This window comes from Dromiciops gliroides, chromosome 1, assembly GCF_019393635.1.
Source record: "Dromiciops gliroides isolate mDroGli1 chromosome 1, mDroGli1.pri, whole genome shotgun sequence".
Taxonomy (NCBI): Eukaryota; Metazoa; Chordata; class Mammalia; order Microbiotheria; family Microbiotheriidae; genus Dromiciops; species Dromiciops gliroides.
The window spans coordinates 210,622,477-210,636,715 of NC_057861.1; positions in this window are offsets into that span (position 1 = coordinate 210,622,477).

A 14,239-nucleotide genomic window follows, 5' to 3' on the forward strand; every position below is an offset into this window, starting at 1 on the left:
AAAGGTGAGGGTTTGTTAACTCACCAGAATATGGATATGTGAGGCTATCCCAAAATTAAAAAAAATTGTGGAAGAATGTATCATTATGAGAGAATCAGGCAGGTCATTAGGTCTCAAGACATTAACAGAGCTAACATCCATGGTAATATTTCTGTATGACAAACAGAAAGCCTTAATTCAAATATCAGAGTGTTTTCACTCAGGGATTTATTAAAATAATCATTATAAATGACTTTTAATAAAATGTAGGTAAATATAACTAAGCACAATAAAAATATATTTTATTTTTCTACATTTCATTATCATAGAATTTGAACATATTGAACTCATAATGTAATGTTTGCTATTTGAAAGAAAGAAGAAATTAAATTATTCTCATCCAACTTATATTGAGCTCAGCTAAGTTTTTCATTCTCAGGGTTTTAAAGATTCTCTCCTGATTTGCCATGCTTTGACTACACTCTTTTCTTTAATAAGCCAGTCACTGTATAAGCATTTAGTGAGTGCCTACTATGTGCCAAAAGGGAAAAAATAATGCCCATGAATCTGTTTAATTATGTTTTCTCTATAAATCAATAACTTGGATTCATTATTTTCTTCTTATATTTGATAATATTGGCACTTTTCTTATCAAGTCTCTGAACAGATCCAAATTCTATATATTAGAACTTAAGTTCCCTGCAAGATTTTTTTTTTCTTGAAAAGGTGATTGCCACTGACTTGGTATGACACTCCCCAATTTACTTCTAAAATTATCTTTATTTAAATTAATTCCCCCTTTGTAATCTATCATCTATCTATCTATCTACCCATTTACTATTACATAATTAAATATTATACATAATTATATATTATATTGTATATAACATATATAATTATAAATTCTTGCCTATATTTTGTTTCTTACCAACAACGATAGCATCATCATTAAGAAAACTGCAAAACCATTGAATAGGTAAATAGGTAAATTCACAAAATGGAGATCTTTTGAGATAAGTTGTTTAGCATTTCTCAAACCGTTTAATCACAAGATTTCTTAAAAATTATTAGAGATTCCCTCCCCAACTGTGGTAAAATATGAAAGTTTTTAACAGTCGGTTAGGATAACTGAAAGACGCCAGTTTTTCAAGGACCACCCTTTTGGGGAGGAGACGAACAGTCTGCCTGCTGCGCACGTCAGACTGCCTGCGGGGCACTTGACTTCCGGGGTGGAGAGAACGGAAGTAGGGGCTTTGGCCTGCTTGGCGGGACTCCTGACGGCGCGGCACAGACTCTCTCTCTCCAAAGGTGGCCTTTTTGGTTTGGTGAGTTTTTATAAGGAATATAGACTAAGCTTAGACTTAAGACGATTTGTATTGTGTTTCTACTTTCCTATCCTTCTAATCAACATCACCTTGTGACTACCATAACAATAAATAAAAAGGTCTATCTAGAAAACCAAAAGCTTCTTCCATTTACTAGTTTGGGAGATAAATTAAGGGAAAGTTTAAGTAGGGGAGATTTATGATCTAATATCCAATTTTAAATCTCACACAACCCAAGAACTTTTGTTTATATTAGTTATATCAATTTATAGCTATCAAATTAGAAATTAAATATCTTATTATTATAAAAACAAATTTGATCTTGCAGATGCCCTGATGGATGTTAGAGTTATGGGAGATTTAAGCAAGGCAAATCAAGGAAATGAAGGCAATCAGGTTCACATCTCTAACTGTTGAAATCCCCTTATTCCTTCAAGACTCAGCTCAAAAACTTCCTTCTAGCTAAAAAGAAGAAAAAGTTTTCTTTTCTCATGGATCATTATAAACCTTTTATTTTTTTCCCAACTGGATTCCTCCTTTAATCTTAGCACATTTTACTTTTGACCATGTGGCAAATGAAATTATATGTGGTTGCCCTATTTGTGTTTGAAGTTTAGGTAAAATTAGCTGGGGTTCTAATATCTTGCTACTTAGAAATTAGTGGCTACAGCACCAGTTTTGGGCATTAAACATTTATTAAAGCATATTAATGAGATAGAGCACATGGCTCAGAAAGTTAAGAATCCCTACATACCTAGGATAGAGGGGAAAGAGAGAGAAGCATGGGAGAGAGAAGAGCTTACCAAGAGAGCTAGAGAACTCTCTCCAGAGTTTTTAACCAGTCTTAGTTATAGGTGGGTCACTCTACCTTGAGAATCTACAATGGAATGTTGGTCTCCACATGACAATTTTTCTCAACTTTAATGTAAGAATTCCTTCTACGCTATCTTTGAAATCTGGTCATTCATCTTAATGAAACTCAGTACTTTATGGGAGTCTTATACCATGGGAATGCTTTTTAGGAAAAAAAAAAAGCAAAAAAAAAGGGGGCAGCTAGGTGGCACAGTGGATAGAGCACCGGCCCTGGATTCAGGAGTACCTGAGTTAAAATCCGGCCTCAGACACTTAACACTTACTGGCTGTGTGACCATGGGCAAGTCACTTAACCCCAATTGCCTCACTAAAAAAAAAAAAAAGAGGAACACTTAAATGATTTTTAAAAAAAATATATTCTAAACCTAAACACAACCAATAAAATTATTTTTTTTATTTATGTAGTTTAGCAGAAAAAATGTACTGTGTAAGAAATTGTGGATCTTTATTTTGTACCTCTTGCTTTTATATTTAATAATATGAAAATAAGAAATATAGCTTTTAAAGCTTTCTTGGATTTCCGGCCTGCCCTCTGGCCTTCTTTTGTTATCCATTAAAAAAAGAATAAAATTGGTCTTTTCTTTTTTTTAAAACTATAATTATTACATATTTTTCCTTAATATTGTACTCTAATACTGTTCTCATTTCTTTAAAAACATATTACCTTCATTAGGCTATGTATTGTCAGTTCCTTTAAGTCTTTTCCTCATGTGATATGGTTTCCATTGGACTCCTTTGAATACCTTGCATTTTTTCAAATGTTCCTATTAAAACACTGTGACCAGATATTAGCACCATGTGGTAAATATGAATTGTATAGAATACAAAAGGACATTTTACTACCCTTGATTGATTGGGATATCTATTAGTAAATTTAAGATTTATTATAAGCAGGCATTTCACAATATTTCACATTATGCTTATAGATCGGGAGAACTTCTTTCCCAAAACTTTTGTAATTAGGTCTCATCCATACTGTTCTTATGTTGATACATTTTTTTAATTGAAAGGTTTAACATTTTATACTATAGAACTATCTCCTTGATTTTTGCTCATTTTTTTCAAGTATTGTGGTGATTCATTACATTAAGTACCATTCTGAGCTGTCCATCCACTTAATGTTGTTACTATTGTAATATAAAATAATAATTTTGAATGAATATATTCTTTTCATTTTGAATTTAAACTAACTTCAGAAAAAATGTTCTTGTCATTATTTATCTTTATGATATAATTGCTTTCTAATGATACAGACCCCCAAATGTTTCTGGCCTTGTTTTTAAAAGTTAAAAGAAAAATGAGTCTGCATGCCTTTGCACTGATTTTCATGCCAAAAGATTATAAAACTTGAAAATTTAAAAATGATAAAACATGTCTCAAATATCATAATGCTACACAAAGGTCAAGCAATGACAGAAGTAAAAAATAGCACTTTTTCAATTATTTCTTTTTCAACATAATTAGAGAGAATAAGAATGGGTTGGATGACCTGATTACAATCATAGGCATAAATTGTAAAATGCCAAAATAGCAGGGGTTCTTCAGTAGAGTACCCTAGGAATTTGTGAATGGATATTTTATATTTAACATTTTTATCAATAATTTAAAATAAATCACATGTTTTAAGCTCATCACATTATCAGAAGAAACATAGATAGGAGTAATACCTAACATATGCAATAATAGAGTCAGGATTTCAGAAGAACTTAAAAGGCCTTCTCATTGCACTGGTTCTACTAAAATAAAATTTCATAAGATTAAATGTAAAGTCTTAATGGTAGTTAGAAAAAAATAACTACAATTAGTATAAGAGTTGCTGACTAACACCTTTTAGTCTTTTTTATTTGCTTTTATTATTTTTTATTTGTAAAACTGTTTGAAATAATCAAGATATATTTTCTTTCTTTGGCCTATCATGCAATTTTATTATGAATACCATTTCAGTGGCTTGACATTTAGTTATTTCAATCACATACTACATTTATTCTGATGTTAATGGTATATATCCACTTCTTACAAAAGTGAAATTTGTTAACAGTGTGATATGGCAGCCAAAAATGGTAATATAGTCTTCAAGGAATAAGAAGCTTCAAGAAATCTCATGGTATGATGACTTTGTTAGTCCAAAAGTGAAATGGGCTTTCTTGAGATATGGAGAATTTCTCCCATTGTGGATGTCTTAAATCAGAGCTTAGATGACCACTTCTCAGATATATTATAATAGAATTTCTTTTGCATATTGGTTGAACTGGAAACACACAGAGGTTTTTTCTAACTCAAATGCTGGTATTCTGTGAATCATCTTCCCCATCCCATACCTGAAAAATAATTCCTTTCTTGACAAATAGTTACTTTTGTCTTTGTCCCACAAACTCTCCAAACATTGTAATTATACCCTACACTGCTTCTCTGTTTTATGTTCTCTCATGAGAATGTTGAACACATAATGTTCTGCCATCATCCAATATAGTTTAAAAATAAAATTATATTCTGAATGGCATTGCTTTTGACCTGCATTTCTCCTTCCTTAGCAAATAAGTCTGATAGTTGCTGACTAAAATATTTTTTAGTCTCTTTTAGTCATCTTATTGATTCATATTGGTAAAACTGTTTGAGTTTATCAAGATCTTGGTTCTTTCTTTTGTCCTTCATACATTTTTATTGTCAATAACTTATTTCAATGGCTTGACATTTAGTTGTTTCAATTACATGCCATATCTATTCTGATTCTGATGTTATAGATCCACTTCTTACAAAAGAAAAATTTGTCAATAACAAAAAAATTTAAAAATCTGAAATTGTTGCAATGATACCCTTTACTTTCTATCCCTTTTTTATGTTTGTAAGATATTTCTGAAAATTCAAGTACTACAATTGATTATTGGTATAGACATCCAGGTTATATGAACAGTAACCTGAAAGACAATACATTTAATGAAATCTCCACTATCACAAAGAAAAGACTATTCATATACCAATTATAGAGCAATTACTGCTGTTGTCCAGTAATGTCTTATTCTTCATGACCCCATTTGTTTTTGTTTGTTTTTGTTTTCATTTTTGCCAATAATACTGGAGAAGTTTGCCATTTCCTTCTTCAATTCATTTTACAGATGAAGGAAATAAAACAAAAAAGGTTAACTTGCCCAGGGTTACATAGTTAGTAATTGTCTGAGGTTGGATTTTAACTCATGTGTTCCTGACTCTAGCACCAGCCCTCTATCTACTGCAACACCTAGCTTCCCAATTACTGTTGCAAACAAGAAGCCCATCAGTTTAACAGAATAGTGAATTGGCAGTGGAGAATGCTAATCCTTAATGCTAACTCAGTACCCCTCACCTGCCTACCAGCCTCTCTGTCCTGCATGACATACTGTCTTATCTACTGGCTTATGCATTGTTCAGAGTCAGGGGAGGGAAGGGCTTCAGTGTATATAAAGTTTCCAATAAACTGGGGAACACAAGTCAATAGAAACTCTACCATGAACATCTACTCCACTCTCTCCTAATACTGAAACAAAAAAGCAAATAAAGACAATCTTTTCAAAGTAATGAAAATATAGAGTTAGCATGGGAGTTATATTTAGAGCCACTGGAACTGAATAAAAAAGGACTGGCATCCAGCTGAAGTTAGTCCTAATCTCACAGGAAAGTGAGGGTCTAAGAAATGTGAGAAGTGAACTGCCCAAAATGGGAGAAGGCTGAGACTGAGATATTTTTGAGGTCAAGCCCCAAATATAAACCTGCCATCCAAGGGGAAGGAATCAGAAAGTGAGTGACAGAGGAATCTTTCCATCTGTCTATATCATATATATGATAGATATTGACAGAGATAGACATACACACAATTTTTATACATATATATAGTTGCATACAGATAGCTAAGAAAGTAAGAAAATTGAGCAGCTTGCATGACTCATGACTACTATATTAATATATCAGTTATTGGAAATACTTTTGATACATTTTTACCTGTGATAGGTAAATGATGGGCAGTAGCACCTAAATACAATGTCATCTCTTATTTGGTTATGAAATCTTGATTTTCTAAACTGATACTTTATTTCATATCTTAATCAACAAACATATTATCTACTCTATGTCAGGCACATTGCTAAGTGCTGAGGGCACAAAGAAAGGCAGCGCCTCCCCCCCCAAAAAAAAAATGGTCACAGTTCTCAAGGAGCTTATGGTTTTTTGTGGGAGGCAACATCCAAACTATTCTGTATTGATAATATTCATATATTATAAATTGAAGATTATTTCAGAGGGAGGGCCCTAAGATTAAGCTAGACTTAAGCTGAAAGTTTAAAGATACTTTTTTTGGACTAATTTTCAGACTATATTAGGTCTTTGATTATATGTGAATGCTTTTATTTTTGATTTAATATTCTTCATTTAATTGAGAATAAAATTATGAAAATCATTTAAGGATTAGGTACTATTCAACTAATTCAGGAAATGTACAAAAATAATCAGGAAGGAAAAGGTAATAAAAGATCAGCAAATAATTAACAAGTATTAGAGAAGTAGACAACAGGAGGCACTTAAATATACTACCAAATAGAAAGTGGTCAAGTAAGAGTCCCTGGAGGACAGAGAGATTTATTTGCCACATGTGGATTTCTAGATTTCAGATTTAAAAAACAAATCTTCATAGACTAATCTTTTAAAGAGGCAATTTTTACATTTGAATTTAATTGTGCTCCTTTCTTTTATTTTTTTTTTCCTGTTAGCATGTAACAGAAATATAAGGACATCTGGAAAATATTTGAGGATATTTTGTTTCTTTCCTATTCTTACCTTTCTAATCATGACAGAACATCCTAAGTATCAAGTAGCTATTGAAGGATAAGGGATTTTTATGGAGAAGGCTACATGTGCATTCCTTCCTTAGGAACTCAAAATAGATAGTGGAGTCATTAAGGTATAAAAACAATTTTACCTTATTATTGCAAATAACACATTATTAATAATAGTTGCATAGTAGTAACTCTATCAAACATACATTAGGATGTCAAATTCTGATTGGTTAAAAAAAAAAGACAAAGGTTCTAGTTTGCATTTTAATTGTGTTATTAATTAAAGTATAAGGGAGAATCTCCTTTTGGAATGGATTCGATGGATCATAAATGAGAAACTCAGCACTAAAATTTAAAGATTTTAAAGGCTAATAATAGATAAGTTGACTTTTATGGCCTATAATTTAAATGACAAACAATTCAAATGAGCAATTTTAGCATTAAGATATTTCCAAAAGAAGTTATTTTGAATTCTTTTTGTTTCTACTGTATTTATTTTTAACCTTAGTGGGGACTATTTTAGAAAAGCAGTTATCTTCAAGCTGTTTTATAATGACAGATGCTTAAGTATTGAAACACACTAGAACAAAAATACCAGATGATGTAATTCCCCAATAAAGTGCACAAATTATTGGTATTCTGCAGTTGAAGAATTATTCAAAAGGTAATGCAAATTATTATTTTTTGGTTTTAGTTCCAGTTAGAAGATTGCTTAGTATTAAGGAAATTAAAAAAAAAAAGTTCTGTTACATTTTATCCTGAATGTTTTGTTTTGTTTTGTTATAGGTATGGAAGTTAGGCAGAATGGAAGAATAAAAATAGAGTGTTAGTCTTCTTCTAAAGGTGAGAAATGGTTTATCTGTGCACAGGGATTGTTCAGTCCTCTCTTTGGACTATTGGCACAGATTCTGGAGTTGTCATTTCCTTCCACAGTGGATTAATGCAAATTAAATTATGTGACTTCCCCAGGATCATGGGGCTCAGATGTGTCTGAAGCAAGATCCAATTAGCTGCCCCTGTGCATAAGGATGTAGTAGCACTAATATGCAAGTTATATCCAAATATATATTTTGGAAGCCAGCAAGCTCTATGATTTGTGATGAATAAAATCTAATGTGTGGTCATCTTACCTGCCCCCCCCCCAGTGTGTGTTTGGGAAGGGGGACTAGCTAAGATTTACTGGTAAATTAGGCCACAGTTTAGGCTTTTAAGTACTTGTTAAAGTATATTAGAAGTTAGTAAAGAGAGAGAGTGATCACAGGTCTCTGAAAGAATGGGAAAACATAGCTCAGATCTATATGGGATAGATAGAGAGAAAAACCAGCCTTCACCTTACAGCTCATGCTTCCAAAATATGAATTCCTCTCAGTTCCACTGGAAGTCCCTTGTTGAACCAGAAGAGGGGCAGTCCCCACACACAGCTCCAAGCCAATTGGCTGGTAGCATTCAATTCCATTGCTAGACATGACTTACAGGCAATCCATGAACTTCTAGAATGCCAGGATGACCTAAGAAAGGTCATCTCATGCTTTCTCAACAGAGGGTGGAACCCTGGTTCTCACAGATTGTTTTGAAAAAGAAAAAAAAATATTATTTTATTTGTCAATAAAGCTGACATAAGTAGATAAGATCTCTCTTCCATCACAAGGCATGTACAGCAAAATATTGGTGATTCATAAGCTATTGATATTTCCCACTCCCATTGCAACATCAGAAACCCTGAGGGATAATGTGAGACTCTTGTCCCACATTGATACAGAGTTATATCCATTCCTTCTTCCAATGAATAATTAGAAGCTCAGTAGGATATCAATATTCGGGCCTTTTAAATGAACACTTTTTCAATTTGAAAACAAAGAAAACTTTAGGAAAAGTCAGTATCCTTTTTATGAAACAATGGATAGAACACTGGCCCTAGAGTCAGTAAGACCTGAGATCAAATCTGGCCTCAGACACTTACTATCTGTATGACCCTGGGCACGTTATTCAATCCAATTTCCTCAATTTCCTAATTTGTAAAATGAACTGGAGAAGGAAATGGTGAACCACTCCAGGATCTTTGCCAAGAAAACCCCAAATGGGACCATGAAGAGTCAAACATGACTGAAATGACTCAATAATAATACCAGCTATAAATGAAGATTGCCTTGTGGTTAGATATGGCTCAACCTTAATATTCTCAACACAAATTTATTTTCTGCTAGTAAAGAAAATCCATATAAAAAGCCAGTTTTAAATTCATAAAGCTACCCATAACTCTACTGAACATTACACAATTTTACTCTCACACTAGACAGATTAATCCTATTCCTCTACTTCCTCTTGTGCATCTCAATGTCCTACTGCTTTTATTGTTATCCTAAGCAAAGGAAACTATCTACAGCAGTTACATTTATTCTTTATCTACAAAGGCCTGTAAAAAAGAATAAGCTGTCTTGTTTAATTAACTTATTTAGGATTTATATCCCACCTGCTTCTAAAGAGGATTTGAGTTAGCTTACAAAATTAAATTAAACATGAAACAATCTCTAAAAAGAGAGTGTTTCTTTTCTAAGAGGCAGAATATCTAAATAGAAAGAGGCACAGCACTAGTGCACTGACAACCAATAATGAACCATTTTGGCCACAGACATACATGAAAGAAACAGTCACCAAATAGTTGTTGGTCTTGTATAGTGCACTTTCAATATCATGGTATCATGGTAGTAAGCAAGGTAGTAGAGGGTATGAAACCCTACACCCTCAATACCTCAATTTTAGAATATCTTAGGTATTTTATTAAATATATAAAGTCTTCTAGAGGAATCAAATCACATCAGTCTTATATATACAACCAGAAGGAGAATGAAAGTATGACCCACAAGTTTTCCTTGGAGTTGCTAAAGTTGGTTTAGTTGAACTTCTGATGTTGATAAGAAAAATAATTTCATGGGATACATAAGAATCTCACATTATAGTCATAATGACAAACATTTGAAAAGAGCATAATGATGATATCTGACATGTATGTGTGTGCATTTGTTAAAGAGAATAAGGAATATGAAAAAGAGTTTTATTATAATCCCCAAATATCTGCAGTGTAAAGAGAGACACATTTAAAGTAAGAAGACCCATGTCTGAGTTTGGACTCTGTCACCAAAGCCTTTGTGACTTTATGTAAATCCCTTCCACTCTCTGGGCTTCAGTTTACTAATATTTAAAATGAAGGGGTTGGAGTAGATGATCTCTAGGTCTATAAGCATCTAAATGCATGATTTAATATGTCAGAAAACTATGCCAGAATACATGACTCAGGATTAAGAAACAAGAGGCCCAAAGTCTTATCCCTATACATTATTAATACTTCCCAAAACATCAAATTGACAAGTTATTATAAAACTCTTCCCATGTTTCAGGCACAATGCTAAATATTAGTAATACATCCACAAATGAAAAATGATGCTTGATCTCAAGTCATTTACAATCTAGTGAATGAAGAAATCATGTATGTATAATGTTATGCCAAAAAATAGATACATAGTTTAAAGGGGAAGGCTTGGAGGATCAAAATAACTTCATGTAGCAGATAGCTGCAGTGATGATGGAATACATTCTAGGGATGCAAAATCTTAAAGACCTGAGATTGAGTGTCATATGTGAGGAAAAAATAAGAACACCGTAGTATGAGTGAAAAGGAGTGATGGGTAAAGTGAGTGAAGTTTCCGAATGGCTTTGAATGTCATCTAGTCAGTTGATAAGTGTTTGCTAATCACTTCTTACAATAGGCATTGTGTTAAGCATTGGAGATACCAAGTAATGCTAAACCATATTATCTGCCCTCAAAGAATACACATTTTAATAGAAAATAATGTAATAATTATACATGCAAGACATATACATTGTAAATCTAAGTTAACCTCAGAGGGAAAACCTTGGAAAGAATGAAAAAGTCTCTTATAAAAGAGTGATGGGAGACTTGAAAGGAACAGGAGAAGCCACAAAGTATAAATGAGGTGAGAGAGCAGTCCAGAATGGGGGGGGGGGCAGCCACTGAAAAAACTTGTGATGTTTTTTTCCAGGAATGAAAGAAGTCCAGTGTTTACTGGATTGTAGATGAAATGAGTGAAAGTAAAGCATTAACAGATTCCTAAAGTAGGAATTGGAAAGGTTTTGGAAGGAATTTAAATGGCAATTGTATATTTGATAGTGAAGGAAATGAAAATCCACTAAAAATTAATTGAGGTATGGGGGTGGGGGGGAAGTAAATTGCCTTTTAAGAAAATTAATTGGGTATCTAGGTGAAGGATGATTTGAGGTGAGGAAAGACTTGAGGTAGAGAGACAAAGCAGAAGTATATTGCAATAAAATATATATAAGGTGATGAGTACCTGTGTAGGTGGTGAGAAGAACATATAGGTAAGACTTTTGTGAAGGCAGAAATGAAGAAAAGAAAAACTTGGCAACAGATTAGATATGTGACATTAATTCTATAGAAGTAAATGTGAAATAATAATTGTAAGCCTCTATTATTGAGAAAATAATGGTAATCCTTGACAGTAATATGCAATTTGGGAAGAGAGGAGGATTTTTTTTTGGTGGGGGAGGAGGATGTTTCATTGCTTTGGGGATATATTGAGTTTAAGAGGTCCATGTGACATAGTTGAAAATTTCAAAAGGTGTTTAATGAAGCTTTATTGGAGCCCAGGAAAGTTGTCAGGGCTGCAATTTCCTTCATAGAGCAGAAAATTGAACCAATAACAACCAAGAAAAACTTCAATAAAGGAGAGTTATAGAGAACAGATCCTCATTTGCTGGTCTATAATGCCCTTGGGGTTTCCATGTAAGGGATTCATGCTAAAAATTATTTAATGGCATCTTAGATAGTAAATAATTGGTCAGTTTTATTATAAATATGTTTATCCTTTGTGACAAGAGTATGTCTATTTGAAGTATTATAGGTTTGTGCCAATTTCAATCCAAACTATCATACTCATAGACATAATAGTAAGCACATGAGTTTTTGCTGGATTACTTCTAAATAATTTTATATTTTAAATATTATATTTAATATTTAAATTAATATTTGTATATTTATATTAATTTAAATATTATATTATATTTTAACAAACATTTATTTTATTTTTTCCAGTTACATGTAAATATACTTTTCAACATTCATTTTCATAAGATTTAGAATTCCAAAGTTTTCACCCTCCCTTCCTCTCCTCTCCCCTCCACAAGAAAGCAACCAATCTGATATAGGTTATATATGTATAATCCACAAGTAGGTTTTTTTTTAGTCTATGTTCAATCAATATCAGTTCTTTCTCTGGGATTTGATAGTATGCTTCATCATTAACCTTTTGGGATTGTCGTGGATCATTGGATTGCTGAGAGTAGTCAGGTCATTCACAATTGCTCATAGAACAATACTGATGTCACTGTGCACAATGTCCTCCTGGTTCTGCTCACTTCACTATACGTCAATTAATATGAGGCTTTCCAGTTTTTTGGGAAATCATCCTGCTTGTCATTTCTTATAGCACAATAATATTCCATTATAATAATATACCACAGCTCCTTCAGTCATTCCCCAATTGATGGACATTCCTTTGATTTCCAATTCTTAGCCACCACAAAGAGTTGCTATAAGTATTTTTTGTACATTTTTTCCCTTTTCTGTTTTTCACAATTACTTTTGTTAACTGTTTCCCTCCATACTATTCCCTTCCCCATGATATTTACTCTATTATCTATCTTCTTTCACCCTATCCCTCCTCAAAAGAGATTTGCTTCTGACTGCCCCCTACCCCAATAAGCCCTCCCTTCTTTTACTCTTCCCTCTTTATCCCTTTTCCCTAATATTATCCTGCAAGTTTATATAGCTTACTCCACCCAATTGAGTGTGTATGCTATTCACTCCTTAAGCCAGTTCTGATGAGATTAAGGTCTTTGAGCCAATTCTAATGAGTGTTTGTAATTCCAATTCCTTTGCCCTCTGGCATATCATATTCCATGCCCTCTAATCCTTTAGTATAGAAGCTGCTAAATCTTATGCTATCCTGACTCAGGCCCCACAGTACTTGAATTCTTTCTTTTTGTCAGCTTACAATATTTTCTCCTTGACCTGGGAGCTCTGAAACATTCCTGGTAATTTTCCTTTTGGGATATCTTTCAGGAGGTGATTGGTGGATTCATTCAATTTCTATTTCACCTTTTGCTTCTAGAATATCAGGGTAATTTTCCCTGACAATTTCTTGGAAGATGATGTCTAAGATCTTTCCTTGATCATGGTTTTCAGGTCGTCCAATAATTTTCAAATTATCTCTCCTGGATCTATTTTCCAGGTCAGCAGTTTTTCCAAGTAGGTATTTCACATTATCCTCTATTTTGTTATTCTTTTGTATTTGCCTTTTTGTGTCTTGGTTTCCTATGAAGTCACTAGCTTCCGTTTGTTCAGTCATAAATCTTGGAAAATTATTTTCATCAGAGAGCTTTTCCATTTGGCTTTTCAAGCTGCTGACTTTTTTTTCATGTCTTTCCTGCATCACCCTCATTTTTCTTTCCATTGTTTCCTCTACCTCCCTGACTTCATCTTCAAAGTCCTTTTTGAGTGCCTCTATGGCATGAGATCTTTCCAATTTTTCTTGGAAGCTTTGGATGTAGGAGCCCTGATGTTGCTATCCTCTTCTGAGGATACCTCTTGATCTTCCTTGTTACTAAAGAAACTTTCTATGGTCAGCACCTTTCTCTTTCTGCTCATCTTGCCTGTCTTTTACTTGACTTTTAGCTCCTTAAAGTGGGGCACTGTTTTCAGGCTGCACTGTCCCAAGTTTCAGGGGCTCTCAGGTGGTATGATTTAAGTAGGGGAAGGTTTTTCACTCACCTGGCCTATTCCCTGGTCCATAGATAACCACAGGCCCACTTGCTAATTAACTAGACAGAAAAAAAATGTGTGCTGTGGTTATAAGCTCTAAAGAGCCTGTGCGCTTTCCCCACCTGGGCCACTGCTACTCAAGTCTACTTCCTGTTTCTCAGCAGGGGTGAAAAATCTAAATTCAAAATCAGCATCAACAGAGACCCCTGTAACCTCCCCCCTGCCAAGGGCTCAGCCTTCTAACTAGACTGTGAACTTAATTCCAGACAACATTAGAACTGTAGCTGATTCAGAGTCTGTGGGGGTCTCCTTCCTAGGCATGACCTGCCCGAGACTGGATTTGTGTCAGTGTGACTGTGTGGCTGTGCTCCACTCCTGCCACAAGACAGCAGCCCCTTCCTTCT